This window comes from Cervus canadensis, chromosome 17 (assembly GCF_019320065.1).
Source record: "Cervus canadensis isolate Bull #8, Minnesota chromosome 17, ASM1932006v1, whole genome shotgun sequence".
Lineage (NCBI taxonomy): Eukaryota > Metazoa > Chordata > Mammalia > Artiodactyla > Cervidae > Cervus > Cervus canadensis.
This window is the reverse complement of record NC_057402.1, coordinates 51,607,457-51,628,635: the sequence shown is the minus strand read 5'-3', so window position 1 is coordinate 51,628,635 and position 21,179 is coordinate 51,607,457. Positions and strand designations below refer to the sequence as shown.

Here is a 21,179-nt window from a genome sequence, read left to right as displayed (position 1 = left end):
AAAACCAATACTTGGCCAATGAGGCTGAGAAAGTCTGAGCTATGGGTTCAAACTCCTTTAGGGACAGACAAGTTAAGAGTTGAGGGCTGTAATGTTTGTATACACTCAGGCCCTAGCCACTAATCAAACAAGACCAGTTCATCTTTCATTCTTTCAATGAACATGAGTTCTTACTATTACTAGGCATTAGAGACATGAATCGAATATTAATAGAACACAGTCTCTGCTTCCAGGGAGCTTACTGTCTGACAGAATAAACACTCACAGACAACTTGTAGGCTCATGCATTGAGTTGCAGAACTGAGAAGCTTCCCAAATGTTACCTGAATTAATTCAGACAAAATGCGTGTTTCATGCCCCATTTATAGATGAACAAATAAGACTTATCAAAGCCCACATAGTCGCTAGGGGGTAGCATTAAGACTCAGACCCAGCTCTGACTGATTTCAGTGAACAAGTCCCTTCTGCTTTTCTCATCAACCTCAAATGCCCACAGGGAGCCTAGAGGAGCCTGGGGACCACTCTTTATACCCTTGACCCTGACAGACAGACTTTATCAAGTAGAATTAGTCTTGTCTTGCTATTCAGTGTGAATGTTTCCCAAAGCCAACTGCTCCATCTGCTAAAGCGCGAGGTGACTTCCTTGAAAACCAGTTCTGTTCATCACACCTTAAGGGAAAACAGCAACCTCCTGTATGCACACATTAATTAACACAGCAGAAATAGGCTTGAGTTAATTATAGAGGCGCCCTACATTAAAAATGAGGAACAGGCCAGCTGCCAAAGAAGGCTCAGTCACATGGAACAATCTGAAAAAAGTGGAAAAAGCCATTACTTCTGTACACTGTGTCTCTGCCCAAGAGATGCTCCCGTTGAGAAGCAGAAGTTTAGCGTCTAATGCATTGGAGCTAACCATGAACTCAGAAAGTCTCTCTCAGCTTTGTCCACGTTACATATTCCTTAAAGGAAAGACCCTTTGTCACTAGAAAAGCTGGGTGCATCAGTTATTGAGAAAGTCTTATATCAAGGAAAAATTGCATGTCATTTTCCCAGTATTCAAGTTTTTTTCATTATTTATTACTAGCATGCATCTATATGGGGAAGAATGAGCCAAAACTTTTTTTTTTTTAATTAATGAAAAGAACTGGAGAGATACTGGGAAATGCATTCTCCAAGGCCCCCAAACTATGCATTTACCACTGAATCCCTTGAGAAGTTTTCTTTTTCTGCTTCACATATGCCAAGGAAAAGTGTACTTAAGCATGCCACATGCCCCAAATCACCCCAGTCCTGTGTTTACCCTTCCACTTTTTAAAAAATAAAAGTGATATCAACTAAGCAGCTCTCCTCTTGATCCCCCTAGCTAGTTCCTGCAGGCGTATAAACATTATCGAGCTTCTTCAAAGGAGACTCTGTGTGGTCTTCTGGCAACATGAACAAGTATCCCTAAAATAAACAACACTTTCCATTACAAAAAGAAGGTGCAACCCAAATATTTTAAAGGCAGCTCAGTATTCTGTGTTCTCCAATAATGAAACAGATACTATGTTTGACTAGTTGCCCCTGCCCACATGAATAAAACACTGTGATTTAAAGACTACAAGACAGGGAAGACCACTACCCCCAACAAAAGGTAGAATTTATAGAACCTTGTGATAGAGGGGATTTAAATTTTTATTTTCAACTTTTTATTTTATATTGGAGTGTAGGCAATTAACAATGTTGTGATACTTTCAAGTGCATGGCAAAGGGACTCAGTCATACATGCACATGTATCCATTCTCCTGATTGCAGGGGATTTTTTTTTTTAACTAATTAATTTATTTTACTTGGAGGCTAATTACTTTACAATATTGTAGTGGTTTTTGTCATACATTGACATGAATCAGCCATGGGTGTACATGTGTTCCCCATCCTGACCACCCTCCCACCTCCCTCCCCATCCCATTCCTCAGGGTCATCCCAGTGCACCAGCCCTGAGCACCCTGTCTTGGAGGGGATTTTAGTGATAACCTGTTCCAACAGTCTCCAAATCTTGGTGTACATCAGAATCAGCTGGAGAGTCTATTTTATTTCCTTATTTATTTACTTTATTTTATCTGGCCACACGGCATATAGGATCTTAATTCCTTGACCAGTGATCGAACCCATGCCCTCTGCATTGGAAGGTGGATTCTTAACCACTGCACCATCAGGGAAGTTCCATGGGAGGTGTATATTTTGAAACGACACTGAGCCATTCCAGACATGCTGAATCATCTATAATAAGACACAGGCATCTGGATTTTGAACATATCTTTTCCAAGTGATTCTGATGAGCAGTCCTATTTGGGAACTTCTCATCCAAACCAGAATCCTCACAACAACATCCCAGCCAAGTGGTCCTACAGTCTTTACTTAAATGCCTCCTCCCAGGAGAGCAAGCCGATCAGTCTGTCCCTGGATGGTACTAACCACTGGGAAACCAGGCTCCCTGGGATGCCCCAGAGCGGGCCCTGCTCTATCACATAAGTCAAAGAGGTGCAGACCTTTGACCTGCACTTATGAAGGGGCAGATTTTTGTTGCTTTCACGTGAGAAACCATATAAAGACTTACACCAAGATCCAAATTGCAGGCTATAAAAAATAAGAGTGGGTGTTCCCTGGTGGCTCAGTGGTAAAGAATCCACCTGCCGATGCAGGAGACACGGTTCGATCCCCAGTCCGGGAGGATCACACCTGCTTCGGAGGGTGCCACAATTACTGAGCACATGTGCTGCAGCTACTGAAGCCTGTGCACCCTAGAGCCGATGCTCTGCAAGAAGAGAAGCCGCCACAATGAGAAGCTCACCTACCACATCGAGAGGAGCCCCTGCTCTCTCCACAACCAGAAAAAACCCACGCAGCAATGTAGACCCAGCACAGCCAAAGGCAAATAAATAAATAAAATTTCTAAAAAATAAGGTATAGCCTAAACTTTATTATTATCAAAAATAATCTCATAGTGAATTAGTTTAATCTAAGGTTTCCCAGGTGGTACTCGTGGTAAAGAACCCACCTACCAATACAGGAGACCTAAGAGATGTGGGTTCCATCCCTGGGTTGGGAAGATCCCCTGGAAGAGGGCATGGCAGCCCACTTAAGGCAAAATATCATTTCAGAACCAATCTTAAGTTCTCGGTGGTAGAAGAGGAACTGATTAAGAATACAATGCAACCTAAATGTCCATCAACAGAGGAATGAATAAAGAAGATGTGGTACATATATACAATGGAATATTACTCAGCTGTAAAAAGGAACAAAATTGAGTCATTTGTAGAGACACGGATGAACCTAGAGAGTGCCACATACAGTGAAGTAAGTCAGAAAGAGAAAAAGATCATGTATCAATACATATATGTGAAATTTGAAAAAAAAATCAGTATGGACTACCTTATTTACAAAGCAGAAACAGAAACATGAATGAAGAGAACAAACATAACAGATACCAAAGGTGGGAGGCAGGAGGAACTGGGAGATTGGGATTGACACGTGTACTGTGTATAAAATAGATACTGATGAGAACCTGCCAGACAGCACAGGGAACTCTACTTGGTGCTCTGTGGTGACCGACATGAGAAGGAAATCCAAAGAAGAGGGGACGTGTGTACAGGTATGGCTGGTTCACTTTGCAGTACAGTAGAAACTAACACGACATTGTAAAGCAACTATACCCTAAAAACTTTTAAAAAAATGACTACAATGCAAAGAATACAGGTCTTTCCATCATACCTGGATCGGGTCCTGGATCTTCCATCTACAGTTTGAGTGGCTTTGGGCGTATTATTTAAATCCTCTGAACTTCAGTTTTCTTGGGAAATTGGGAAAAAATCAATAGGGTTGTCATATCACACAAGACACTGGCATTCGGTCCTTGCTTTCCCTTCCATTTTCTTTCTCTGCTCAATTTGTTGTGAGCTCTTATTTCTATCCCTTGGATTCTGATTTTCCTCTCCATTACTAACACCACCACCACGACTTACATTATTGTGTCGGGATTTGTTCAGCATCTCACTGCTTAAATAATTAGGTTTGGATGGGGGTGAGAAATAAATTAGCATCTTAAAAGAAAGTTCCATAATTCTATTCAGGAAGTAATTGTCTTTGTTCAGGAAAAAATCTTACAAGGTCACTTGGGGCAGCAGAAACCCTGAGAGCTTGTGTTAGCAAGAGAAAAAATAGACAAAGAGGTAGGTAAATTGTTCTGCATTTCGAATGAACTGGAAAGAACTAAGCATAAAAGAGTGAGGAGGGGAGACAGAACAGTGAGACTAAGAAATAAGGAAGAAGAGTCTTAGAAATGCTTCATATTTGAGTTTAAGTTGTTTCCCGACTATAATATAAATTCATGTCCACTTCCCCAAACTTAAGTAAAATTTGCTACACAGTGAAGTTTTGTGGCAAGGAAAGGAGCTTCACAAGACAGAGGAAAAAACAAGAATCAGCAGAGTAAAGCAGTCAAAGTTGATCTTGGAATGAAAGCCCCCAAGAGCAATAAGAAATCTTGCATATTTCCAACCGCGTCCAGCTCTGAAGAGTCAGAGAGACTCCAGCTAATACCGAGGCTGCACTAAGAGGTCTGCAGAAGTCGGGACTTCCCTGGTGGTCCAGTGGCTAAGAATCTAAGCTCCCAGTGCAGGAAGCCTGGGTTTGATCCCTGGTCAGGGAACTAGCTCTCAACATGCTGCAACTCGGAGCTCACATGCCACAATGAAGATTAAAGATCCTGAGTGCCACAACTAAGACCCGGTGCAGCCAAATAAATAAAAAACAAATGCTTTTTAAATATATTCTTAAAGATGTCTGTCATCAAAAAGTCTACAAACAATAAATGCTGGAGGGTGTGGAGAAAAGGGAACCCTCTTACACTGTTGGGAATGCAAACTGGTACAGCCACTACAGAGAATAGTGTGGAGATTCCTTAAAAAACTGGAAATTGCCATACAACCCAGCAATCCCACTGCCAGGCACGCACACTGAGGAAATCAGAACTGAAAGAGACACATATACCGCAATGTTCATTGCAGCACTATTTATAACAGCTAGGACATGGAAGCAACCTAGATGTCCATCGGCAGGTGAATGGATAAGGAAGTTATGGTACATATGCACAATGGGATATTACTCAGCTATAAAAGAGAACGCATTTGAGTCAGTTCTAATGAGGTGGATGGACTGAAGTAAGTCAGAAAGAGAAACACCAATACAGTATACTAACACATATATATGGAATTTAGAAAGACATTAATGATGATCCTATATGCAAGGCCACAAAAGAGACACAGATGTAAAGAACAGACTTTTGGACTCTGTGGGAGAAGATGGGGGTGAGATGAAATGAGAGAATAACATTGAAACGTGTATATTACCATATGACAAACAGATGACCAGTGCAAGTTCAATGCATGAAACAGGGCACCCAAAGCTGGTGCTCTGGGACCACCCAGAGGGATGGGGTGGGGAGGGAGCTGTTGAGGGGGATTCAGGATGGGGGACGCAGGTGTAGCCATGGGTGATTCATGTCGATGTATGGCAAAAATCACCACAGTATTGTAAACTAATTATCATCTAATTAAAATTAATTAATTTTTTTTAAAAAGACCTGCATCTTTTCATCTCAGCCCCCTTTATGCCACTCCTCTGCTCAGAAGCACTGAGAAAGCCTTGATTTTGACATTGGGAGGACCCTATGTTCTTTTTACTAATTTCTGTCAGAAAGTGTCCAACTTTTAAACATATACTCTTTATGCACAATATCACTAATTATTAGAAAAATGCAAATCAAAACTTCAGTGAGGTTATCACCTCATGCCAGTCAGAATGGCCATCATCAAAATGTCTAAAAATAATAAATGCTGGAGAGAACGTGCAGAAAAGGGAATTCTCCTATACCATTGATAGGAATGTAAGTTGGTGCAGTCACTATGGAAAACAGCATGGAAGTTCCTTAAGAAAACTAAAAATAGAGTTACCATATGATTCAGCAATCTCATTCCTGGTCATATTTCTAAAAAAAAAAACTGTAATTTTAGAATATGCATGCACTGCAGTGCTCACAGCAGCACGATTTACAGTAGCCAAGACATGGAAGCAACCTGTGTCCATCAGCAGATGAATGCATAAAGAAGATGTGGTGAACACAAATGGAATACTACTCAATCATGAAAAAGAATAAAATAATGCCATTTGCTGCAACATGGGTTGATTTAGAGATTATATGAAATGAATTAAGTCAGAAAGAGAAAGGCAAATACCACATGATTTTAAAAATGATATAAATGACTTTATTTTCAAAACAGAAACAGACTCACAGATGTAGAAAAAACATGATTTTCAAAGGGGAAAGCAGGAGGGATAGGGATAAATTAGGAGTTTGGAATATACACACTGCTATACATAAAATATTAATAGATAAACAATAAGGTACAGCATAAAGAACTATACTGAATATAATAAACTATAACAGAAAAAATCTTAAAAAGAATATATATATGTATAACTGAATTGCTTTCCTATATACCAGAAACTACCATAGCATTATCAATCAACTATACATCAATTAAAAATAATAATAAAAAGACATACACTCTTTCAGGTATAGCATTCACCTCTCTGAATGAAACTTCCTGTAATCTATAGCAAAAAAAAAAAAATTTTTTCACTAACATGTGACCTCTGTTCAGAAAAAAACTATTTGCAACTCTGCAGGCTTGAGCCTCTAAGAAGAAAAATATATAAAAATACATATGATAAATTATATATAAATAAGTTTTATATATATTCTGTTTAGTGAGTAGCTACTAGATGTCAGACTCAGTATTTTATTCCTATTCTCTCATTTAATCTTCACAAGAGCCCTCCCAAGTATATATCATTCTTACCATTGTCCTCATTCTTACCGTTGTTCGGACAAGCAACGTGAGGTTCACAGGAATTTGGTAATTTACCCAAAGAGTCAGTTGGTGAGTGGCATTGCCAGCCTCCCCCTGCCTGCACTCCGGTCCAGGCCACGGGGTGCTCTCTCACTGGATGGAGACTAGGCTGCAAGAGCAAATTGCAAAGATGCTCCTGAAGACCTCAGGTCTTCTTGAAGAAGAGCGTATTGCTACTCTGCAACAGACCCTAAAATGATACCAGCAAAAGATCTGGAAAAATGTCATCTCTGCTAGAACAGCTCTAACTCAACATCGACAGCTCCAAATTCAAGCTGTGCCCTAGAATCCCCTAAGAAGCCTCCCCAAATTGGAGTTTCTCAGTGCAGACCTGCTAAAGCAGACTCTTTGGGAGAGGGGGTGCAAAAAAGACTGTATTTTATTTATTTGGCTGTGCCAGGTCATAGATGTGACATGCAAACTCTTAGTTCCAGGATACAGGGTCTACTTCTCTGACCAGGGATCAAACGTGGGCCCCCTGCTCTGGGAGGGTGGAGTCTGAGCCACTGGCCCACCAGGGAAATCCCTCCAAGACTGTATTTTAAAGGTCCCCCCAGAACGCAGCCAATTTCAGAAGTGGGGTTTAAGAAACACCGATTATATGCTACTCAAGTATAAGAACTACCCCCTTAGTGTTGTAGGAATTCTAGCTTCCATCACACGAATAGGTCTATTTTTAAGAGAAGTTGGAGGAAGTGAGGGAAATCATAGCATGAACCTATGTCCACTGAAGGCCGGATGGGTTTCCGTTCGCTGCCTGTGGCCATAAGAAAGCAGAGGGGGCTGCACTGATTGCTCAACGGTGAAGAATCTGCCTGCCAATGCAAAAGACATGAGTTTGATGCCTGGTCTGGGAAGTTCTCACACACCGCGGAGCAACTAAGCCCGTGCAGCCCAACCACTGAGCCTGTGCTCTGGGGACCGGGAACCGCAACTACTGAGGCCACAAGCCACGGCTACAGAAGTCCACGAGCCCTAGAGCCCATGCTCTGCACCCAGAGACGCCGCCACAGTGAGAAGCCCGAGCGTGGCAACGACAGAGCAGCCCCCACTCACTGCAACCAGAGAGCGGCCCACGCCGCCACGAAGACCCGGCGCAGCCAAGAGGAAGTCTGCTATCGCTGCTCAGCTGCCAAGTTGGTCCGTCTCTTTATGAACCCCATGGACTACAGCGCGCCAGGCTTCCCTGTCCTTCACTACCTCCCTGCGTTTGCTCAAACTCATGCCCATTGAGTCAGTGATGCCATCCAACCGTCTCCTCTGCCGTCCCCTTCTCCTCCTGCCCTCAATCTTTCCCAGAGTCACGGTCTTTTCCAAAGAGTCAGCTCTTTGCATCAGGTGGCCAAAGTATTGAGGCAGAGAGACTCTCTCCGTGTGTTTATCAACTCCCAGGAAGGCTCTAATTAATAAGGATCTATTATGCTTGTTACAAAGGTGATAAACAGCCACTGAGATATGCCAGAAACTTGTTCAGGGCAAGTGCAAGCAAGTCTTAGAGAGAAGAGAGTGTGTTAAGCCACAAATATATCCAATACATACCCCAGACTCAGTCTGGTTAGTACAGGAAACCCAGTGAAGAAAAAGAAACTAGCATCAGCCATGTGCTGCAAGTTTTGTTGGAAGACAACAAAGAGAACAGACAGGAACGGCTGCAGCTCAGATCCCAGGTTAAGTGAGTACCAGACCTAAATGACCTAAATGAGCCAGAGCTGTTTGAGAACTTGGAGGAAAATTCCAGGAACTGACACAGAGGAGAGACATACACCTAATTAAATCCTCCTTTGAGAAAGTGATATTTTTGTTCTAATTCTCTGGCAGAAAATCACTAGACCTTTGAGACAGAAAATGTTTACATAAAATGATGAAAGGCATTTGTATTAGTTTAAAATCCTTCTCAACAGATAATTACTGAAAGACTGTCATTAGACTCTATGAATTACCAGGTGCCATTTAAATGTTTATTATGGGGGAAAATGCAACTTTCTTCCTATCTGCTATTACTTGTAAGAAAAATGTCATTGGTATTGTGATGCTCATTGGAATTTTGTTAATAGCTGATAACACCTGTTAAAAAATGTTTACCTAGGCCTGTGGTTCCCAGGTGGCACAGTGGTAAAGAATCCACCGTCTGCAATGCAGGAGGCAGAAGAGATGCAGGTTTGATCCCTCGGTTGGGAAGATCACTTGGAGTAGGAAATGGCAACCCACTCCAATATTCTTGCCCAGAAAATTCCACGGACAGAGGAGTTTGTCAGGTTACAATCCATGGGGTCGCAAAAGAGATGGATTCGACTGAGTGAGCACACCTGAGCACAGACCAGGGCTTCTCAAAGTTAGGGCACTGGAATCACCTAAATCAGGGGTCCCCATCCTCCGGGGTCTAATGCCTGATGCTCTGAGGGGCAGCTGATGTAATAATAATAGAAATAAAGTGCACAATAAATGTTATGTGCTCAAATCGTCCCAAAACCATGCCTCCCTCCAGGTCCATGGAAAAATTGTCTTCCACGAAACCAGTCTTTGTGCCAAAAAGATTGCGGACTGCTGACCTGTTCCAAAAGGACTTGTTCCAAAACAGCTTGTTAGGCCTCACCCCTGAGTTTCTACTTTATTAGGTCTAGGGGAAGAGTCCAAGAATTTACAATTCTAACAAATTCCCAGGATGCTACTGGTCTGAGGACCACATTTTGAGAACCACTGACCCAGAGCATGAGATCAAGTTCCAAATGATCTGGGGTGAGATGCGATCTCTCCCTCCCGCCAGACTCCAGAAGCAGAAGACGGGGGTCTTCCTTCCACACCTGTTTGCCGGGGGGACCACTGGTTTCTCCAGGAAAATCCTCGTTTATCTCTTTTGAAGTAATTGAATATCTGCTAATTATTTTAGCAGGGCTTCCCTGGTGGTTCAGTGGTAAAGAACCCACCAGCCAATGCAGAAGACATGGGTTCCAGCCCTGAGTCGGGAAGATGCCCAGGAGAAAGAAATGGCAACCCACCCCAGTATTCTTGCCTGGGAAATCCCGAGGACAGAGGAGACTGGCGAGCTACAGCTCAAGGGGTTGCAAAATAGTCAGATACGACTTAGCAACTAAACAACAAAAATTATTTATCACTTTCTTTCATCACCAAAAGTGTCCTAGTTTGGATGATAATTTTCATTTTCACTCTAATACTTGTTCCTACTAGTTTGACCTTAATCTGTAGAATCCCACACGCCTAACTAGAAGATGCTCTCCTCCAGAGAGAATTTGTTTTTGCCTTCTCTGAGAACCAGGGACACTACAGACCAGGAATCATTTTAAACTGAGGTAGCAGCTTAAAAGGAACTCTTAACACCAGCCCAGGCTTACTCTCCTGATTGCAGGGCTGACAGTGGTGTCTGCCCTCAGGGGACCCGGCCTTTCCTTTTGGGTACCATCTGTACATCCTTTGTGGCCCCCAGTTCCCAGCTCAGATTTTAAGTCAAAGGTGAAATTTTTCTTGCTGTTGCTGTTATTTAAGCTTGGAGAGAGGCTTCTTGGAAATTTCCCTTACTTTCTTTTGTTTTTCTCATCACAAAAATTTTCAAACACATTCAAAAGTAGAGAGAATAATATAATGAACTCCCATGTACCCACCAACCAGCCTGAACAATGATCAACTCATTCCAATCTTGTTTCATCTACACCCACTCAATTCTCTATCCTCTTTCCCTCCTCACGCATACACTGGATTGTTTTGAATCAAATCACATACATCATATGATTTCATTTACAAAGATATCAGTAATGGCTCTAAAATAATAGGACTCTTTTTTAAATAATTAGTATTCTGTGATCACACCTAAAAAATATTAATAACTTGGTAATACTATTTTCTTATAATTTTTTTTGTTTCTTTGTTCAAATCATGATTCAAAGATGCTACATATCTTGTAATTAGGGGTTATCACTTGTCTTTAATAATTTATGTGTTCCCCAGACTATCTGGTTTTTATTAATCATATCTTATTTACTGGTGAAAATAGTTTGTTCTATAGATTTTTCTTTACAGTATGTTTCGCTGTTTGCATTTCTATGGTGTCATTTAACAGGTTCTTCTGTGCTGTGTGTCTCCCATAAGCACATAGGTAAGCCTAGAGCTGTGTGGTCCAACGTAACACCCCTTAGCTACATATGGCTACCTAAATTTAAATTAACTAAGACAGAAAGAGAAAGACAAATACCATGTGATGTCACTTATAAGTGAAATCCAAAATATGACACAAATTAATTTATTTACACAACAGAGACAGACTCACAGACGTAGAAACAAATTTACGGTTACCAAAGGGGAAGGAGGTGGAGGAGGGATAAATTAGGGGTTTAAGATTAGCAGATATATAAAATATATAAACTGAGTGAAAGTGTTAGTCACTCAGTTGTGTCCAGCTCTTTGCAACTCCATGGACTGTAGCTCGCCAGGTTCCTCTGTCCATGGAATTCTGCAGACAAGAATGCTAGAGTGGGTTGCCATTCCCTTCTCCAGGGAAACTTCCCAACCCAGGGATTGAACCCGGGTCTCCTGCATTGCAGGCAGATTCTTTACGGTCTTAGCAACAAGGAAGCCCATATTTCATAATAAATTTACTGCAAAATAAAGTAAAATTTACTGTATATAAAATAAACAAACAAGGTTTTACTGTGTAACACAGGGAACTATATTAAATACCATAAAATAAACCATAATGGAAAAGAATATGAAAAAGATATGGATATATATGTATATATAACTTGCATGTATATATATACATATTCTCTTCATATTCTTTTCCATTATATGTATGAATCACTTTGCTATACACCAGAAACTAACACAACTTTGTAAATCAACTATAGTTCAATTTTTAAATTTTTTAGTCTAAATCACAACCCAATAAATTTTAAAAATTCATTTCCTTAATCACATTAGTCTCCTTTCAAGGTCTCAATACCCACATGAGGCCAGGGACTACTATATTGGGTGGCGCAGATATAAAACATCTCTATCATCACAGGAAGTTCTATTGGACATTGCCGCTCTTATTCATACTCAGATTAGTTTTTTTCAAAGCTACTTCACAGGCAATGGTATGGTATTTCTACCAAGAAGCACATAACATCTTGTCTTTTTTTCATCATGTTAGCAGCCATTGAAGATCACTGCCTAGACTCAGAAATTCAGGGTGACAAAATTCCAGCTCTATCACTCTTTTCACTTATTATCTGGAATAACGCTATAAAAAGAAGCTGCTTTCCCTCATTTACTCTTTAACTGTCCTAAACTAGTTTGCATAGGAAAGGCAAGGTAACTATCTAATCCTTTCCCCAGTTCTCAAAATAAGTTGGCTCCCTAAATCTTTTTTTAAGGGAATTTCCTTTTTTATTTTTTTAAATTTTTATTTATGTATTTATTGGCCATATCTGGTCTTAGTTTTGGCATTCGGGATCTTCTGTTGCAGCATACAGGCTTCTCTCTAATTATGTAATCTGTAAGCTGCAGCGTGGACTCTAGTTGAGGCAAGCTGGCTTAGCTGCCCCACGATATGTGGAATCTTAGTTCCCCAACCAGGGAGCAAACCAGTGTCCCTGGCATTGCAAGGCGAACTTTTAGCCATGGGACCACCAGGGAAGTCCCTTCCTAAATCCTCTAAAAGTGACCAATGATGCATTTTATTCTGAGAACCATTATGAACCTGTGGGTCTAGACATATTTGGTATGTTTGAATCAACTGATGTTCTTGGCTACAATTATTAGCCTTATATAAATAAGTTTTCATGTTTTTGCCATCAAATTTTTGGAATTAAATATTAGAAGTAAGACTTCTGAGTCTAAAGATAAATGTTCACACAATCTGTCCACCTGACAAGTCCATGCCTGACATGTGGCTACTCCTAGTTATTAGCTGACCTTTTATCCACGGCAAATGCAACTATAAGTTTAAAATAAGTAACAGTTTTGTGGTAAATGTTTTAATGCCACTCGCCTCTTCAATCTCACATTGAGAACCACATGATTCTCAAAATGACTGAGCTGGCTGGATTCTGATATGAGTGGCTTAAACACTCATCAGTAATTGGGGTGATTAGTCATTGGAGTCTGGAGGGGTGTTCCACCATCATATTCAAGTTTTCCATAAAATGATTTAAAAATTTTCCAGAACCAGAAAAAAAAAAAATTCAATGAGATGTAGAAGCTATCCCACCCAAACCTCTCACCTCTCACCTGGAGAAACTAAGCCTCAGCAACAACCTGATTTTCCCAAGTTGTCCCAACAACTGGTATCTCGGTTGGGACTTCCATTCCCTGAAAATGAGAGGCACTTCTGATTTCTTTTTTTTTTTAATTTATTTTAATTGGAGGCTAATTACTTTACAATATCGTAGCGGTTTTTGCCATACAGATCAACTTCTGCATAGGATTCAACCTCTCCTTCAGGAGTAGCAGTCTCTTCCTGGTCAGAAGTGGCCCACGGCCAGGACAGGAGCAATGACTAGTCCTCCCAGAGTCATCCCTCTTCTCCTTTCCAGCCAAACCTGCCAGTCTCTGCTTCATCACTGCCAGCCCTGGATCCCTGTGAACCAGCTTCCAGACGCCTCTCGGCCCCGGAGAAGAACCAACCCTGGCTGTCACCTGCTCCCACCTTCCCCGGGGAAAGAGGAAGCCATCCCTGCTCCTGGAAAGACAGACATGATGACAGCTAGGAAGGCTGTGCCTGCCGAAGCTTAGAGCGCCTTCTCACAGATTGTGGAAGGAAAGGCGGCTCCTACTTTGCAGTCTAATCAGCGCTCAGTGAAGCTAGCCAGTGATGAAATGAAAGATGCGGGTGATTGCTGGCAGCTACCCACAAGATCCCTTATTCCACTGCACAGGTCTCTCTGCCTGGGAACAAGCACCCCAAAGGGCCAGACCCTCTCACTGGTCTCTGCTGGCTGAGATCAACACATGGAGATAAAAACTTTCTCTCCAGGGGCTTCCCTGGTGGTCCAGCGGTTAAGAGTCCGCCTCGCAAAGCAGGGGACACTGTTTCAGCCCTGGTCAGGGAAGATTCCCCGTGCCACGGAACAGCTAAGCCCGGGCGCCGCAACTTTGAGTCTGTGCTCTAGAGCTCGGGTGCCGCAACTGGTAAGGCCCACACACCTCAGAGCTCCTGCTCCGCAACAAGAGAAGCCGCCGCAATGAGAAGCCCAAGCAGCACAAGGAAAAGTAGCCCCGCTTGCTGCACCTAGAGAAAGCCTGCTTGCAGCAGTGAAGACCCAGCACAGCCAAAAACAACTAAGTAAATAAAATTAAATTAAAAAGTTTTCTCTCCAAAAATATACCAAAGGTCCCTAGAGAATAAAGCCCCACAACCTGAAACCTTGCATTCTAGAACTGAACTGTCGGATGCATGAACCCTGAATCAAAACTCCCAAAAGCCCGCTGAGATCAGCCCACACTCTCTTCCTACTTCCTGAGGCTCATGCCTGAGCCGCACTGTCCAGCTTCAGCTGCCCGAATGCCTTCCTGCTGAATTATCTCCAGAGAACACAGGTCATTCTTTCATGTATCAGAGACCAGTGATTTACCCTGGGACTCCCAGACCCCTCAGGGTCTGTGAAGGTAGTGATATTTACAAAGTTCTCAAAACGTGATAGTTTATATTTCTATTCATAGCTAACTCTGGGGGAAAAAAATCAAGGTTGTGTGTAGGGAAAGAGGAGTTGAATACCTAAAAAACTGGTCATGGGAGAATGCACAAGGGTTCTCTCACCCTCCTGCAAGGCAGAGATTCAGAGCACTTCCTTCTGGACCTGTTTCATCGTGGCCACAGAGAGAGGTTTTAGGAGGAAGCAGACCTGGGTTATAATCCAGCCTTCTTCATGAACACTGGCCAGGGGAATTTTAACAAAAGAGTTACTGCAGACCCATTTTTCATCTTGAAAGCTGGGAACATCCTACCCACTTCACAGAGCAGCGATGAGAATCAAATGAGGGAAAGAAGATGAAAGAGCCCTGGGTACATGGTCGGAGCTCAGTTAATGCTGGTTCCCTTCTGCCCCTTCTCCCTTCCTGAATGAAGAGGCAGTGTGGTATGGAGGTTCAGATCTCATACCTGACAGGCACAGTCTGAAATTCTCCGACAATCAACAGTCACCTGGCCGCAGGTCATTTAACCTCTCTGAGCCTGGGTTTTCTAAGCCAAGAAAGAAAGTTTTTCTTGCAAGGTTGCCGTGAGGATTAGAGATCACATATCTTGAGGCATGTGCTCAACAAAAGGTAGCTCTGACTGGTTTTCATGGTTTCCCCCCATCCCACCATGTGGATTTCAATGGGAAAGCACCTCACCCCATGTGAGGGCAAATCTGAGACGGCATGGGAAGGGTAAAAGATGAACACGCCATGTGCCATGCATTCTCAAAGGGGTGATACTATCCCTAAGTGGGTGAAAATCACTTCCTGAAGGAAGTAAAAATTGGTTCTGCAAGAGAGTGGAGGGATCTTGGATTAGCACAGTGATTTGTGGTTTCTCAAAGGTCTATGGGACCTCAACAGATAGATGGTATATCTGTGGTATTGAAACTTCACAATGGGTGACAGAGGAATAGATAAAGAAGGTGGAGTGGAATATTACTCAGCCATACAAAAGAATGGAATCAAGACATTTGCAGCAATATGGATGGACCTCCAGACTGTCATACTGAGTGAAGTAAGACAGAGAAAAAGAAATATCCTATGATATAGATTGCAGATTCTAAAAAGAAATGATACAAATGAACCTATTTACAAAATAGAAAGAGACTCACAGACTTAGAGAGTGAATTTATGGTTGCCAGGAGGAAGGACGGGGGAAGGGATAGTTAGGGAGTTTGAGATGGACATGTACACACTCCTATATTTAAAATGGGAAACCAACAAGGACCTACTGTGCGGTACAGGGAACTCTGCTCAATATTATGTAACAACCTAAATGGGAGAAGAATTTGAAAAAGCATAGGTACATGTATATGTATAACTTAACTGAGTCACTTTGCTGTATGTCTGAAACCATCACAACATTGTTAATCAACTAGACGTCAATATAAAATTAAAAATTAAAAATATTTCACAGGACTTCCCTGGTGGTCCAGTGGCTGAGACTCCACACTCCCAATGCAGGAGGGCCTGGTTCAATCCCTGGTCAGGGAACTAGATCCTGTATGTTGCAGCTAGAGTCCACATGCCACAATTAAAGATCATGCAAACCACAACTAAGGCCCGATGCAGGAAGATAAATGAAATTTTTTTTTTTTTTAATTTCATGAGGAGGATCAAGAGGGTGGCAGATAGGGGGAATATGTGTCAAAAAAAAGTTTCTTTGGAAGGTAAAAGTGAAAAAAGAGGGGGGTTGTGGGGGGAGAAGCACCTGAGACAAGAACATCTGAGAAGAAAAGAAAATTGTTGAGTGAAAAAGCAGTCCTCTACCTATGGATTAGCAGGAATGCTAGGGGTGGGAGAAGTGGTGAAAATAGGCCAGCATTCAATGCTACCTGCTGGGAACCTACAAATGATTTTTGGTGAGAGCAGTTTTTGTTGCCACTATTGTTTTTATTGAGTTTTGAGCTTTTTTTTTCTTTTTTTTTTTAAAGAAAAAAGAGGAGTCAATATATATCGAACACTTCTGTGCTAGGAATTGGGCCTGGCATATGATGTGTATTACTCTAACAGGATCACGAAAAGCAGATTTCAGTTCAACCAATGAGGAGAATGAAGTTGTTTAAAGATAAACAAAACACTTAACTGCAACCGCCCCCCCGCCCGGCCCCCATTCTTTCTAGAGTGGCCATCCTTGCAAATTGCTCTGGACAGTGTCTGTTAATGCCTGACATCCTGGGGTCACTATTAAAGAGCATCCCCTTTTCACTCTGGTGTCTGGGTTTGGATATAAATTAAATAACAGCCCTAGGTTGCAGCTACATAGTTGCTCTGCCCAGTCCTCTAGGGATTTCCGCATGAAGGGTCTAGAATCGGAGCCACCCTCAATGCCTCATGCCTGAGCATACTCAAGACAAAGGAGTGCCCGAGAAGGGAAGGAACCATGAGAAAGAAGTAGCAAAGAGGTATGAGAAGAGTACTATGTTGAGAAATCGAAACACGCCTGACTTCTGGAACTTTCCTAAACATCGTCATGACTCACACATGAGCCTTTTGGAGCTCTGAGAAATGCAAATCCACAGGTGTAATCCCGGCAGAAGTGGAGGTCGCAGTGGCTGCTTTCAAGGGATGGTACAGCTGGCTGGCTTAGGACGCCCTCGAGGAAGAGGACTGGGGGACTTGAAGAAGCCCCATCGTCATGGAGCCATGCCCTGCCCCCCAGTCCCTGCAGCCTGCGGCTGGACACCTTCGGGGTTTGGAGTCCTGGCTCCGGACAGCAGCGTTTAGACGGTTCATAAAAGCCCTGCCCCCACCTCCCACCGGGGCATGGTCTGCAGACCCTCACAGGGTCCAGGAAATTGACATCTGTGGGTTCAAGCAGGATGTCGAGGCTGCTGGAGACGTTCTATTTGTGCCTGCGTCTGAATAATTTAACACTCCCTCCAAAATAGACTATCATTAGAATTTGTCAATTCCTGTGCTGACAGCCTCAAAAAAGAGAGAGAAGGGAAGAGAAAGTTCCCACATATGTTGCCTCAGAGTAGTGGAACAGGAGGCTGGGTTCTGCATTGTTCTTTTTTTCTAGTGTCACAGCCCGCTGCTCACTGATGCATCTGACCCCGCAGGAACTGCTTCCCTTACGTGTGTCCTCACCCCTAAACCCACGTCTACTGCTGCATCCCCCAGATAGAGACAAAAGGCCAAGTTCTTACAGATTCACTGGTCTGTTTCCCCCACCACCACTTACTGTGTATGTGTGTGTGTGTGTATGTGCACGCTCAGTCGTGTCTGAGTCTTTGTGATCCCATGGTCTATAGCCCACCAGGCTTCTCTGTCCATGGGACTCTCCAGGGAAGAATACTGGAATGGGTTGCCACTTCCTTCTTCAGGGGATTTTCCGAACCCAGGGGTCAAACCCGAATCTCTTGTGTCTCCTGAACTGGCAGGCAGATTCCTTACCACTGCGCCCCCTGGGAAGCCTGCCAGCTATCTTAGGTGGGGCATGTTCGGGTCACTTCTATGACCCTCAGTTTCTTCATCTGCAAAACATGGCCTCCAGGACTTCCCTGGTGGCCCAGTGGCTAAGACTCCAAGCTCCGAATGCAGGGGGCCGGGGTTCGATCCCTGGTAAGGGAACTAGATCCCACATGCTGCAACTAAGTTACAGCCAAATAAATAATCATTTTTTTTAAAATAACATGGCCTCCCTCATAGGATTTTCATAGTATTAAATGAGCTAATTTCTCAAGGTCTGGCACACAACACAAGCCTGTCTTTAGTCTGCTGTTCCTTATCAGGCACTGACCTTAAATGAAACAATGCTAGTTCTCATGAGGTACCACAGACAGGCACAATGTCCAGCCCTGCATAATCCCACTTTCTTCCCATTGCTTAGTTTGGCCATGCTCATGGGAAAACAAAAACAATCAAAATAAAACATTTGTGTATATATACACAATATATACATGTACCTATATATACATGGACTACATATGTAATACACACATATGTACACACACACACACACACGGGCTCATCAGCTCAGCCTCCAGTCTGGATGGTCAAACCAACTGAGCCCCAGTTCTGCTTGTCAGTTTGTTGAGCCCCTGGTTAGTGCCTAGTTATCCCCCATGAGGGCTGTTCCAAACCTTTTCCATAAACCCCACCCACTTCCAAAACCTTCGCTCTTACTTCACCCCATTCACTGAGTCCTGCAGCCTCGTCTCCAAACGTCTCCACCCTCCTCCCATCCAGGCTGTCTGCACATCATCATGGCCTGAAGACCAGTCTCCCACTCTGCTCGGCCCCACCTGCCCCTGTGGGTTCCCAGACTTGGCTCCATCCACCACCTCCTCCCCTGCATCATCAAGGTCTTTCTTCTCATTTAGGTTTTATTCTGTAAAAATGCTCAAGCACCACACATTCTAAAAACACTTCTCCCTATGCTCTTTCTCACTAAGTCAATCTAATTGTCTCCTTCCTTCTTGCACCATCTTGAGAAATGTCTGGGTTCGCTGGCCTGTATCCCCACCTGCATACTTGTTTCTTCACCCCTGGAGCTGCACTTCTTGTTCTCAGGACTGTGCTGGCAGTGTCTCCTCCAGACTCACTGATTCTGTCCTAATTACTGTTCAGGGGTCTCTCGTGGGTCCCCATCCTCCTGGATCCCGCCTTGGGCAGACCTTTCCTACTCTGAGGTCCGTGACACCAGCCCTATCCTGGCTCTCTCTCCTTCCTCCCTGAATGCCCTCTCTCTCATCCCCCCGCCATCTCTCTCTCATTCCATGTTCATTATCCTCCACCTCCTTTTTATTTCTCATTCATTTATTTGGCTGCACTGGGACTCAGCTGCAGCACGCAGGATATTCTAGCTGTGGCACGCAGGATGTAGTTCCCTGACCAGGAACTGAACCAGGGTCCCCTGCCTTGGGAGTGTGGAATCTTAGTCACTGGACCACACCTCCTCTTTATATGGGAATATTCCCCAAGCCTGTCTCACAGCACTTTTCCCTTCTGTCTCCACTCTGTCTCCCTGGAAGACTATACAGCCACTTCCCCCACATCACGTTTCAGCCCTAGCCAAGCACATGACCCAGCCCTGACCTTGCCCCCTGAATTTGCCATCAGCTCACGACTCTGCCCACTAAGACGTCCACCAGCCTCTGAAATGCTCAAGTGGAATTCAGGATTCCTCCAGCAGTGACCCATCCTTTTTCCAGTTGCCCTAATCCTGGAACTCCAGCAGCTGACTGCTCCCTCCTTCCTCAGCCCCACTTCCCACACCTTCTAGCCCTGCAATCTCAGCATCACGTCATCACAGTCCCTCTCTCCCCCTCCCCACCACCACCCAGGTTCAGGCACTGGCCTCCCCCACCTGCCAACGCAGCAACCACCACGTGGCCTCAGGCCTGCAGCCCCTCATCTCCGGAGTACCACTCCCCCCTCCCTGACCCCACTGTGTAGCCTCTCCTTGAATGGCTATTGACATGCACTCCCTTTGCTGAGCCTTCCAGGTGCCAGTCACTGAGCTAAGCATTCTCCCCACATCATCCCATTCCACTCTCCCAAGACCCCTACGTGGGCACCATTTCTGCCTCCACTTTACAGCTGATGAAGTAGAGCCCAAGGAAAATCATGTTCGTGGGCACACAGTTAGCCAAGAGTCTAACCAGCCAACGAGCCTAAAACTACTTACTGCCTCCAACGGCAGACCAGAGCAGACCAAAACAATTCCCTCCAAAGAAGCCTTGGTAGAACTGAGTGTATAACACAGGGAATTCTACTCAGTGCTCTGTGGTGACCTAGTAAACAGGAAGGCAATACAATAAAGAGGAGATATCCGTATGCACGTGGCTGATTCACCTTACTGTACAGGGGGAACTAACAACCTTATAAAGCAACTATTAGTGTGAGTCGCTCAGCTGTGTCTGACTCTTCACGACCCATGGACTGTAGGCTGCCCAGGCTCCTCTGTCCATGGGATTTTTCAGGCACGAATATTGGAGTGGGTTGCCACATCCTCCTCCAAGGGATCTTTCTGACCTAAGGTTCGAACCTGAGTCTCCTACATCGCAGGCAGATTCTTTACCACTGCCACCAGGGAAGCCCTATACTCCAACTTTTAAAAATAATAAATAAATGGTCCGTGTCTAGGAAAAAAAAAAAGAAGCAGCCTTGGGTGGCTCCCTGCTGCCTACCAATTTCCCCAGCACCAGAGCCCCCAAAGGTCCCCAGCAGCCACGTAGCCATCACACTGGATGCTCCGTGAGTTACTCCCTTTGGCTTCTGTCCACCTCGTGGCCACATCTGTGCCCTCAGATCACACTCCAGTTCTGGGCTTTTCCCAGACTTCGCTTGCTTCATCATCTCACTCGGTTGCTCCCTCCTCCCCCCATGCCAGCTCCCTCCTCCCCCAGTGCCAGCTCCCTCCTCCCCCCATGCCAGCTCCCTCCTCCCCCCATGCCACCTCCCTCCTCCCCCAATGCCAGCCCCTGCACACAAGGATTTCTCCTTCTTGGCACACCCAGCACTTTATACCCTGGCCACAGCCTTCATTTCCACCGACCTTATGTGATGGTCATGTACACGTTCCTTTTCCCGTTGCCTCGAGGGCAGATA

General features: G+C 43.9%; 1 protein-coding gene across 4 annotated transcripts in view; it reads right to left on the bottom strand.

Annotated features, from left to right (window-relative positions):
- SV2B (synaptic vesicle glycoprotein 2B) overlaps positions 1-21,179 on the bottom strand; it is a 243,136-nt gene that overhangs the window by 180,965 nt on the left and 40,992 nt on the right. The window lies entirely within an intron of this gene.